Source organism: Alexandromys fortis, unplaced genomic scaffold (assembly GCF_014885135.2).
Source record: "Alexandromys fortis isolate MF-2015 unplaced genomic scaffold, M_Fortis_MF-2015_v1.1 scaffold_186, whole genome shotgun sequence".
NCBI lineage: Eukaryota > Metazoa > Chordata > Mammalia > Rodentia > Cricetidae > Alexandromys > Alexandromys fortis.
The window spans coordinates 480,164-493,079 of NW_026068067.1; the positions used below are offsets into that span (position 1 = coordinate 480,164).

The window sequence follows — 12,916 nt, forward strand, 5'->3', positions numbered from 1 at the left end:
GAGAGAGAGAGAGAGAGAGAGAGAGAGAGAGAGAGAGAGAGAGAGAGAGAGAAGGGGGAAGGGGAGAAGTGGGGAAGAGATAGAAGCTGCCTCTTCAAGAACAGACAGAAAAGAGAAGGGACTTGGGACTCAGGCTGGAAGCTAAAGATCAGCTTGCCTCAGCAGACAGGGGAGGGAGTGGGCGTGGCTTCTCTTAAAAGGACAGAGCAGACCATTACACAAACCATAGAGGTCTTTGATGCAGATTTGGCAGTAATGTCCTCTAAGCCCAATGTGAGCACTGTGTTTTCTTGTAAGGATTTATAGTTTTAGGCCTCTCAAGTTTTCTATGCATTTAGAGTTAATTTTGTCATGGTATCAAGTAAGGGTACAAGGAATACATGCAGGTATCTAGCATTCTCAACACCCTTTGTTGTCAAAACTATACTTTCCCCACTGAATATTCTTAGCGCCTTTGCCAAAAATCACTTGACCACATATGTGAGGATTTATTCTGGGTGAACTCATTTTTTGTTGTTGTCGTTGGATTTTTCTGCCTATGCTACTACACTGTTTTGATTGCTGTAGCTGATAGTAAGTTTGAAATCAGGAAGTGTGACAGATAGTGTCCATCATCATGAGACAATATTCATGACAACTTAAAAGGAGGCGAGGTTGAGTTCACTTCCAGCTCACAGTCACTTTGTCATGCTGCTTCTGGGACTAAGGCCAAGCATCACTGTGGGAGTCATGTGCTAGAGCACAGTGGTGTCACATGGCAGACGGGGAAAGGGAGAAGCCAGGGTTCAGATGTACCCTGCAAAGACCTGCCCCAGTGGCCTAACTCCTCCAACCAGGCCCTGCCTGCTATAATTTCTACCAACTCCATAATAGTACTAACAGTTGGGTCCCAACATGGCAGCCTTTAGAGAATCTTCCAAACCCAGACTATAAAAAAAAATTATTAGCTAGATTAGTTTGGCTATTTGGTTTCTTAATAGTTCATGTGAATTTGGAGATGAGTTTTTACATTTTTTATATAAAATATCTTGAATTTTTTAAATAGAGGCTGTACTGAGTCTATATGTTGTTTGGGGATAATGTTGACATCTTAATAATGTTAAATATTCTAATCCACAAATATAGAATGTATTTCTGTGTAAATCTTTAATTCTTTCAGTAGACTTTATTAAATTTCTAGCATATCCTTACCATGCTGCATACAGAATTTTTTTATAATTTCCTCTCCATATTATTTACTGAGAGTATATAGAGATGCAATTGGTTTTCATATTATTACTTTACCTCAGTACATTGCTGAATTCGCTTATTAGCTTAACAGGATTTTCTATGTGTAAGATCATATCACCTATAAGCAGAGTGAAATTTTCTCCTTTTTTTCCAATTTAAATGCCCATCATCTCTTTCTGTTGCCTATTGTTTGGGCTAGAAATCTTAAACATCTGCTTTTGAAGAGGTGTGGGGAGGGGAGGCATCCCTGCCTTTTCCTAACGGTAAAGACCCAGCCTTTGCCCCTTCCCTGGTGCGAGTGTTTGTGCTGAAGTCTTTCCTATTGGCTTTATCAGTTGCGATAAGTTTCTTTCTACTGCTAGTTTTCTGAATGTGAAGAGTTACATTTACATTCGTCTCTACATACTAAACAAACACGGAAGGCTGGCTTATGCAGAAATGATGCAGGTTTCTGTGTTTCCCATCTATTTGCTTTTGCTAGAGGACTTCTGTCTAGATGTGACCTCACTTTGTTCTCTGGCATCTGTTGGTTTCAATTTGGAGGCTCCTGTGGTCTTGTAGGGCAAGCCTAGTGGGAAGATATCCCATAGCTTTCACTTACTGGCGAAGTCTTTGTTTCAAGTGACTCCTTTGGCATATTGATTGTCCTCGCTGTCAGTCTTTCATTCCAGCAGTTTGAATGTGTCATCCTTTGGGCACGTAGAGTCTCCTGGGTAGTACATGGATAACCCTACTGAGCTCCCTGGCATGTTATTGTCTGCTTTTCCTGTGGTGTTCTCAAGACTATTCTTTTTATTTATTTTTTCTTTTATATATATATATATATATATATATATATATATATGTGTGTGTGTGTGTGTGTGTGTGTGTGTGTGTGTATACATATATATATGTGTGTGTGTATATATATACATATATATATATGTATGTGTGTGTGCATGAGTCTTGGTACCAGTGGAGGTCAGAGGGCATCAGATCTCCAGAGCTGAAGTTACAGGCAGTTGTGAACTATACAACGTAGGTGCTGGGAAGAAGGGAACTTGGGTCCTCTGCAAAAGCAATGTGAGCTCTTAACCACTAAGCCATCTCTCCAGTCCCTCTTTTTGCCTTTTATTCTAATGAGCTGATTGTACTGTGTCTGTGCAGATCTCTTTAGGTTTATAATAGCTGGAGCTTTTTAGTCTCCTAATCTGATATGTCCCTTAACTTTTTAAATGTGTGGGTCAGAGGTTACTTTCTCAAATAAGCCTCTTCTTTCTATTTCCCCTCCTAGTCCTCTTCCTGGCTATCTTGGTCCATGAGTAAATCCTGTAGCATCCCTTACTGAAGTGGAATTCCCCCTCTGTATGCTATAACTATTTTTTATTACCATTGGTTAATAAAAACTGCTTTGGGGGTATGGCAGGGCAGAATATAGTTAGGTGGGAGAACTAAGCTTAATGCATGGAGAAAGCAGGCAGGGTTGGGCAGGCACCATGCAGTCACCCAAGAATCAAGAGAAAACAAACCATGAGCCTCATGGTAAAATATAAAATAGTAAAAACAGCTTAACTTAAGATATAAGAGTTAGTTAATAAGAAGCCTGAGCTAATAGGCCAAAGAGTATGTAATAAAGTTATTGAAATAAACTTATGAAAGTTAATTCATAAGTGGCTTCAGGAACAGGTGGACAGAGAAAACCCTCTCCAGGGAAGCCAGTGGGATGGAGAAAATTTATAGCTATACCTGGAGCCCAACGTGGGACTGATTCACATGACCCACCACCCACTTTGGGTCTGGGTGCTTATACACCCTCTTGGCATTAGCAGGAAAGTAACTGAGAGCGTACCAGTAGTTCAGTACTTCCTGCCTTGTAGACCAGCCAGATCAGGTCAACTAGGTATGCACAGGAAGGAGAACATGGCAGATTCCTGCCACCATACACAGAGATATTTCCAGGCTGTGTAGTGCATGCACTACATGGCAGACTTAGCTTTCACTCAGACAAAAAAAGTTTATGTGATGCATGTTTCTTCCCAGAGTTGTGGTGGTGGGCACAGCTCCTACCTGGTGATCCCATAGCTGTTGGTAAATATATCTCTGCTTTATTAAAAGGCCAAAAGAGGCAGGGCCAGCATCCAGGGCCACTGTGACCAAGCTGCTTACCATCTTAAAAGTGTTCCCGGTCAAAAAAATGATTACAGATATACAATAAAGACAGATTCAGACAAAAATAAACCCCTAAATGGGTCACAGAGTATTTTTTAAATGTACATAAGCTTAAGAAAAATAGGTATAAACAGTTATAGAAAGAAATAGTTTTAAAAAATAAAACAAAGAGACAGTAAAAGTAGTATAAAAGAGCCATGAAAAGACAGGAAATACACAGAGAGTCTGGATTATGTATATTAATATGTTTTCTTTGAATTGTTTGACTGGGAATGCGTTAACTGCAGAGAGACATTTCATTGTAGGAGTTGCTAAACTAAATCAACATATATATTTTAAAGGTATCTTGAATTGAAAATTTGAGTCTAAGAATATGTTACTTTGAAAAGATATTATGCTTTTGTTTCTACAAAAAAATGAGAACCTATGGATTTCTTCCAGGCTAATGTGGTTTGATGGAACAAGAACCCCTGAAAGGTCTCCATGAACCCTAAAAATCCTTCACCCAACAAGCAGCAGGAAGCAGTTTGGAGAAACCTCTGCTCAGATTCCCAAAATGATTGTTTGATAAATGTTTGTTTTCATTTTCAAAGGGTTGGTTATAAATGGTTAATGGTCATAGTCAATTTCTAAAGGAAGGAAGGAAGGAAGGAAGGAAGGAAGGAAGGAAGGAAGAAAGAAAGAAAGAAAGAAAGAAAGAAAGAAAGAAAGGTTGAAATAAGCCACTTGTTGATTCCTGGCTGCCCAGACTCCCAAAATAATCACACAGAAACTATATTATTTAAATCACTGCTTGGCCCATTGGCTCTAACTTCTTATTTGCTCACTCTTACATATTAATTTAACCCATTTCTATTCATCTGTGTATCACTAAGTGGCTGTGGCTTACCAGACAAAGTTCCTTCTGGCTCTAACAGGGCTACATGGCTTCTCTCTGACTCTGCCTTCTTCCTCCCAGCTTTCAGTTTAGTTTCTCCACCTACCTCTGTTCTGCCCTGCTCTGCTATAGGCTCAAAGCAGTTCTTTATTAACCAGTGGTATTTACAGCGCAAGAAGGGAATCCCACATCAAAAAAGAAAGAAAAGAAATAACGGAGAGATATATAAAGGTAAATGTATTAGTATGGATTTTGATCTATTGATACAATTTTGTTGCCATATAAATTTCTACTCTTATTTAAGGTATTATGTTTATGCAGCTCATTTAAAATGTAATGTAAAATTAAAAATACAGATTGATAGATAATCATCTACAATAATCAAACTTTTAGTCATGTTAGTTAGGTTTTCTAAATATACAGAGATATATTTCAGTTAGATATATAATCTTCAACACTTCAAAGACCTACAAAATATGGCATTTAAAAGGTTTTAAGAGCTTAGACTTTTCTCAACAGTGAGACATGTATACTTCTGGCAGCACCAATTTCTTCAGAGAGGTTAATGGACATTGAAGAAACCCATTATGGAATTTATCTTCAATGTGACAAGACTAGCCATTTGGGCAAGAAACTACACTTGCCTGGATTGCTTGATGGTATGTTGTATGAACTAGATATGCAGGATTTACAGAAAAGTGACTGCTAAACTTTCCAAAAGATGGTATGGTCCCTCAGTGTCCCTGCTTCACAGAGAAAACTGTCAGACATTTTACAGGACACAGAAGAAAGTGACTGACAAACTACCAATATAGGCAAAACGGTTTTTCAAATTTCCTGCTTCAAGGAAATGTCTGCTGGATACTATGGACATGTAGGCTGAAGAGGGATGCCCCAATGTTACAGAAGAACTTTGGGTGACTGTCCATGCAGAGATATGTCTCTGTTAATTCTAGAGTATTGAAAGTTGCTTACAATGCACTTCCTGTTTTCTTAAGTAATATCCTTCTGGGGTTGTTGATGAAGTTAAAGACAGTTATAGTTAGTTTTCCTTAGTTATGATAAAAGATAAATTAGATATAAAAATTTAGACTCACAAAGAAATATTATAGCTGTAATTATTACTTGATACCTGTTTGTTATATGTAATTTTACTATATTAATCTTAAAACTTTCCTTTTATTTAGACAGAACAGGAGAGATGATGAGGGATTCCCCTCTGTATGCTATAAATATGTTTTAGCACCCTTGATCAATAAAAAAAAGCTTCTTTGGCATATAGCAGGGCAGAATATAACTAGGTGAGAGAATGCAGGGAGAAAGAAGATGAAGTTGCCTGGTAGTGGTAGTACACACCTTTAATCCCAGCACTTAGGAGGCAGAGGCAGGCAGATCTCTGTGAGTTCGAGGCCAGCCTGGTCTACAAGAGCTACAAAGAAACCCTGTCCAAAAAAAAAAAAAAAAAAGATGAAGTCAGGCAGACACTATGTAGCCACCCAAGAAGCAATAGGTAAAAAAACCACAAACCTCAGCAGTATAATATAAAATAATAAAAATGGGTCAATTTAAGATATAAGAGTTAATTAACAAGAAGCATGAGCTAATAGGCCAAAGAGTATGTAATTACTATTAAGCCTCGGAGTGATTACTTCATAAGCAGCTTCGGGAATAGGCTGGCAGAGAAAACCCAGTCCAAGGGAACCAGTGGGCCGGAGACTATTTGTAGCTGCACCTTATCTTTTCTTCATTCTTTATCTCAGTCTTTGGATGTGATCACTTCAAATGACCTGTTCCCTAGCTCACTGATGTTTCTGCTTGCTCGAGTTGATAGTGAACCCTTCCATCCAAGTTTTAAATTCAATCATTTTACTTCCAGCACCAACATTCATGTTTTATCCCTTCAAAATTTAAGTTTCCCCTCTCTATTTTGAAAGCATTTTCAGAATATTTTATGCCCATTTCCAGCTTTAGTTTATCTGGTTTTGCCTGATTAACAGTTGTGTTAAACTCTTCATTTAGAAACCTGTGTGTCTTTGGGTCATTTTCTCTTTATCATTTCTTCGCCTGACCTTCATTTTCCTTTCTCTTCCATATGTTTTGTGAGTTTTTGCTCATATGTAGGCATTTGAATAAATAGTCACTGTTTCCAGTCTTTATGGGTTGGCTTTATGCTGGGGAAGATGTTGCAGATCTGCCTAGCTAGTTTTCCAGCCTCTAAACATTTCCCTCAAGTGCATCGTCTCTGGGATGGTATTTTTATTCCAATATGAAGGGCTACTGTAAACTACGTTATTTTCTAAAATTTCCTTGCTTCTGCCTGTGAACCTTCAGATTCCATCTCTATTGTGTTTCCCTTGTTCGTCACCTTTTGGTTTTTGGATGCTGCTGTAGAATTACAGACTCTCTGCTATCAGCACAGTGAAGTTCTTGATTATTTTTCAGAGTGACCTCCATCCTATCTAAACTATCCCCTATTTTCCTTGAATACTCGAACCAAAAGTGAGAGAAGCCATTCCCTGATACAGCCCCAGAGACATCGCAATGTTGTTTCCAGGTCTCAATTTAAAAGATAGAAAGGAAGGGAGGGAGGGAGGGATGGAGGGAGGGAGGGAGGAAATAGGAAAGAAGAAAGCCCAAGGGAGAACTGGGATGTGGAATGAAGGTTTTCTTCAGGCGATACCACCCTGCACTGGGGAGATGGAAGGGCCAAGCCAAACAAAATGTCATGAACCTTAATGTATTTTCAGCGCTTTTCATTCAGTGCTTTGTCTGTGTGTTTGCCTAGACTTTGCATTTTCCCAGTCATTCCCAGTGATTGTGGGACTCAGAGTTTGAACAGCTACTTTTCTGACATTTTGATATTATTAAAAGACATTTCAGTGCCAAAATAATATTCTTTCCATTATGTAAACACTATTGGAAATTAATCTTTACCCAATACTATGACTTGAATACAAAGCAGGCTACCAAAAGGCTCATGTGTTGAAGGCTTGGTCCTCAGCTAGTAAACCCATTCATTGAGAGGTGATGGGATCACCAGGGCTCTGACCAAATCAGTGCTATCTTTCTCTCAGGGCTTTGTGTCACCCCATGTAGTAGGAGATTGCTTATTCATTAGTCATTCATGGGTACCAGAGCCCAGCATATGCTGGGAGAAAACTAGGCAGACCTGGGGACTTGTACTTGAAGATCAGGAAGAGAGTATGAAGCTCCTTCTGTCCTTAAAAAACCTATGAAATAACCAGGTGGTGGTATTTGCATTGATTGTAATAATCCTGAGCCCCCAAACTCCAAGGGATCAAAATAATAAAATGGTCGGATGTCCCCTTGGTGTACTTACACAATGCTCTACCTGAATATAGTAGCCCTTGGATAAAATGTGAAGATGATGACGTAAGAACTCAGTCAAGAGCTTCTTGTTAAAAAGCTGAAAGTGAAAGTGGAGCCTAAACTTGGACCAAATGCTCAAATCTTAACTTTAAAGGGATCACACTTGATCTTTATGTAGCCGATGATCAAATAAGGCGGCACACCCGGGCTCAACGATGAGGGTGCTGATGCTCACGAGCTGCCGTACGTCATGAAGTGGAGGCATCGGGAAGTCCCAACGCTCAGTGCGCAGAGCATGGGAGATGTGGAACACACAGTCTTAAATGGGATATCCCCATCAAATCCCTTCTGTCAAAGGTCAGGGATCTATGTGGAAGAGGAGGCAGAAGGATTATAAGAGCCAGACGTAACCAGTGACTCCAAGGAAACATGTCCTCCAGACACAAGCCTGCTGCACATAAGAACTCCCAGAGACTGTGGCAGCCAGGGGGCCCCAGCACTAAGAGACGAAAGCGCTCTTACTTCTCACTAAGAAGCTCTGTGGCAAAAGGAGACTCAGTTTTGTTTTTTCCTAAACAACCTAAGTGGTATTTCTGCGGGTGTTTTGTCTCATATGGCTTTGTTTAGATTCTTTGTCTTATTAGTCATTTGCTTGTTTATTTTAATCTCAGATTTTGTTTTTATGTGCATGTGTGTATTTCTTATTTTTTTGTTATTGTTTATTTGAGACAGAAAGAGAGAGAGAGAGAACATAAAGTTAGATGGAGAATCTGGGTGGTATTGGGGGAGGGGAATACACAATAAAATTACTTGTATGAAAAACTTTCTCATTTAAAAAAAAAAGTCTGAACCCTAAGAATAACTAGTTACTCTCAGGGGATGCACTTACTCATAGAGGATTGATCTCAAGACCAATTTAATTTCATTTATAAGAATATAGTCGTTAAAAGAGCTAAGAGGGTTTTTGTAACTGAATTTGGAACATGACAGATGCTGGGTTGGGCAAGAATTTGGGATTATGTCCTTGGACAGGCTGTGGAATTCCATATCCAGATCTCAACTAGTGTGAGGCACACTTAGGAAACATGAGGTATAATTTAGTCCATTAGAGGAGAACTATAGCCTGTGTGAGGGCAAAGTGGTAAACGTACTCCTTCCTTCTGCCTACCTCCCCATTTAATCCCCCACTCCAGTCTCCTCTGTGTCTCTCTATAACAATATATTATATTTCCTCTTCATTGGGAGATCTTCTTCTCCCACCTAGTCCCCTACTAGGTACCTAACCTCTGTGGTTATATGGACTGTAATATGTATAGTGAAGGCATAAAAACTAACAGCCACATATGAGAGAAAACATAATATTTGTCTTTGGGGGTCTGGATGATTCTTTTCTAGCTTCAGCCATTTACCTGCAAAATTCACAACTTCATGTTTTAAAGGCTGAGTAATATTCCATTGTGTAAATGTACTACATTTTCATTATCCATTCATCAGCTGATGAACATCTAGGCTGTTTTCAATTCCTGGCTATCATGACTAGAGCAGCAATGAACATGCATGAACAAGCATCTCCGTGGTAAGATATTGTATGCCCAAGACTGGTGCAGCTGGAGATAGATCCATAACTGAGGTAAGTCTATTCCCAGCTTCCCAATGAACCACCATGTTGAATGACAGAGTGGCTGTACAAATTTGCACTTCCACCATCAATGAATAACTCTCCAGTGCCAAGGTTGCATTTAGTTGAGTCATGGGCCAAAGGGGTCCCACTGAAACCTCCAAACATCTCAGGCTATCCCTAAGGCTATTGGTTACTCAATAATGGAAATCCCTATTGCTGCAGACAACACTTACCTATTTCACTGAACATGGAAAAGTCGAGCAGGCACCTAATTAGAGGTGTCACCCCTTCTTGCTAGTATTCGTGGTACTTGAGGAAGGGAATCATCAACCCAGTTACAAACCCTGCAGCTTACAATGGTGACCTGCCTACATGGCACTCTGGTACAATAGTGGCACAAATGTGAAAATATTCGCTCACTCTCTGATTAGATTTACGTCCCACTCTGTGAGATGGAACCCGTGCCTGACACTGTTAGGGTGGCCAAGAACCCGAGACTGGATAGGCTAGGGATTTAGAGGAAAACCAGACACTATTGTGCTCAAGGAACATAGCAATTAAATGACTTCCGATGACGTTCTGCTGTACCCATAGGTCAGTGCCTCACTCAGCCGTCATCAGAGAAGCGTCTTCCTGCAGTAGCTGGGAACTAACACCGAGACCTACAACTGGACAATGTGTAGAAAGTGAGTGACACCGGAGCACCCAGTCCTGAATGGGATGTCGTCGTCAAACCCTCCCCTCAAAGTTCATGGACCTATGCAGAAGAAGAGACAGACAGATTGTAAGAGGCAGAGATGATGGATGGCTAAGGAAACGCTGTCCTCAGGACACAACAGCACTGGTGCACACAGAAGCTCACAGGGACCAGGGCAGCATGCACAGGGCCTGCGGAGGTTCAAGTCAGATGGGGTTCCAGTGCTGAAGGAGGAAGTAGAAAGGGCTCCTACTCCTAATCAAGAAGCCATCTACAATTGATACCTACTGGCCAAGGAAAGTCAGTCCTCACTAATGGAGTCTCAGCGGGTAGATTAATCACACTCCAGGGTAGCCCTAAACTCAGCCGCAGATAGCTAATGCAAAAAGAACTCAATGGCATTTTTGTAGACTTTGTCGGATACAGTTTGTCTCTGGCATTCACTGCCTTAGTAGTCTTTTGCTTGTGTATTTCAGCTTCTGTTTCTGATTGCATGTATGTGTGTGTGTTGTTTTTTGTGTTTTTTTAAAATTGTTTTTTAAAAATAAAAAGTGTGGACTTAGAAGGTGGGGGGAACAGAATATATTGTATGAAACCAAATTCATTTCAATAAGAAAGGAAGGAAAGGAGAAAGGGAGGGAGGAAAAAAGACGGAAGGAAGGAAAATGAAGAGGATTGTTCCAAACAGAGGGTGTTTATTGTGAGAGCTTTTTGAGCAATAGAAAGGAGTTCAGAGCTCGGAGGAGGGATAGACAAAAGATCACCTGAGGCATTCCACCAAGGCATGTGGAGGGCCTGTGCGGAGCCCAAGGAAGACAGAGCACTTGTTAAGGGACAGCATGGCGTTTCTGAGCCACTGGGGATGAAAAGGGCACATCCACAGGAGACGTCTCAGCTCCGTGTGTCTGAGTCCAGAAGGGCATGCAGGTGGCAGCTTGGCCTGGAGTGCTTGCCCAGGCAGGGTACAAAGTGTAACCTCACAGGCTCCAGCCAGAATGGAGGTCACGTCCAGATGAGTGAGGTGAATGACAGCTCAGATACAGCAGGACAGCAGCCCAGGATGGGGGTCACAGAGACTAAGATGCCTGCGTTAGATGCAGGGCACCAGTAAGGGTGACAGGACACACACACAGGGACTGAGAAATAAATACAGTAAGGACAACTGCAGACAAAAATCTCTCTCTCTCTCTCTCTCTCTCTCTCTCTCTCTCTCTCTCTCTCTCTCTCTCTCTCTCTTTCTCTCTCCCTCACATAGAACATGAGAGACCTTGCACATCCCAAGAAACTGCTCTATCACTGAGCCATATCCTCCAGCCTCGGAGACTAGTCTCTAAATGGTTAGAGATTTATAAATATGCAAAGGGAGAAAACCGTAACAAACTGACAATGCTGCAGTTAACCCGTGATTGTCAGCATACCTACACACAGGGCACTCGCAGAGCTAAAAGCCCGTGAGAGGACAGCCTTTCGCTTGCCCACTGAGAGCGAGCGCCTGTGAGTCTCGACAACGTAACCCTAAGAGCACACCCACAGTATAGATCTGGGTCTCTAAATGTAGTTCTTCAATAAAAGGCGCCTCACAGAAATGAATGATTTCTTTTAGAGCTGAGATGGGCACATACAAGGCAAGCCTAGATATTATACCAGAAAGTGAGAATATGCTGGAAAAAAAATCAATGAGTGATATCAAAAGTACAGAGTCCAGCACGAAAGGCCCACAGCTAATCAAATTTAGAGTAGTGTGAGCATCAAAATAGATCGTAGCAAGAGTCTAAGTGGTCAAAACCAGAATCTACAACTCCATACTGATGGAAAGAGTAAACAGAGAGATGAAAGCAAAGTATTTATGAAGTTTCAAAGTGTCATTCCTTCCCTTCCAGAGAGAAAAAAATCAGCGTGGAAGGGAGCCAAGAAAGGAATTGGGGTCTCTGAGTGTAATGTTCAGGCGGATATCACTGAGCTAGGTTGGGCAGTCAGATAACAATGTCAAAACGCCAGGGTGCTCCAGTACAAACTCATTTCACATCCCTTAGGGGTGTTGAGTCCTCTTTCTCCTCATCAAAACTTTCCAACCCTGCCTCAGCTCCAGCGTGGACACCCCTCTGATGCTGCTTTTGGTCTTGTAGAGATTGGCTGAACTAAGTAGTCAACCAAGTATGGAAAGACCATGGCTGAATTGGCTAAAATGGATCAAATCCTTACATTAAGGCTATCCAGTCTACAATAAATCGTGTCAAAGAAGAAGAAAAGATTTAGACTTACTATTAGAGAAGAAAGTGTTGGCTGTACAGGTAAGAATTCTGAGGCTGACCTTGACGTCAATGAACACACTATACGGTTTAAACAACAGCTAAAAGAACTGAAGAAGCAGTATGGAGTGCATGCAACAGAGGGGCCAATGGGACAGAGGGAGCTGGTGAAGATATGACTGTAACCAAGAGCCAGGCCAACTTCTTCTGCCCCAGGACACACAGCTGGAAAAGAAAAATAGTGTAGTCATACCTATGAAGAGGAAGTCATTAGTAGTGTGTGGTCACACCTGTGAAGAGGAAGCTGCTGTGAGCAAATTCTGGGACGAGTGAAACAAGGCCGGCTCTCATGGAATTGGCTGCAGCCACACAGACATGAAAACACTGGACCTTATCCTGGATAAAGGCCTGAGAAGAGCAATTGAGCGTCACAATAGGAAGAAGAAAACTTGTCCTTCTGAGTAGGAACAAGCCACCTACCCACAGGGATGGTGGTGAGGTTAGAAGTCACTTGGGAGCTGCACAGAACACTCATTTGAGATAAAACTTGATGGTCGTTGTGGTTGAAAACATCTTTTTTAAGTTAGACAATAAAAACACAAATGTATTGTGCATTGTAGTCTTTATTTTTAAGTGTTCTGTAATTTTAATAAAACTGATTATCCTCAAGAAAAAAAGAAGAAAAATTGTCAACCGTAAAGGAGAAAATTTTTATGCAGCTGAATAAAAGCTCCTTGTTAAGCGATCAAGGATAACAACTTGAA

The 12,916-nt window shown here is 40.9% G+C and overlaps 1 pseudogene; it reads left to right on the plus strand.

Annotated features, from left to right (window-relative positions):
- The first annotated feature begins 11,886 nt into the window (after window positions 1-11,886).
- On the plus strand, window positions 11,887-12,617 carry LOC126487759 (E3 SUMO-protein ligase NSE2-like; annotated as a pseudogene).
- The last annotated feature ends 299 nt before the right edge of the window (window positions 12,618-12,916 follow it).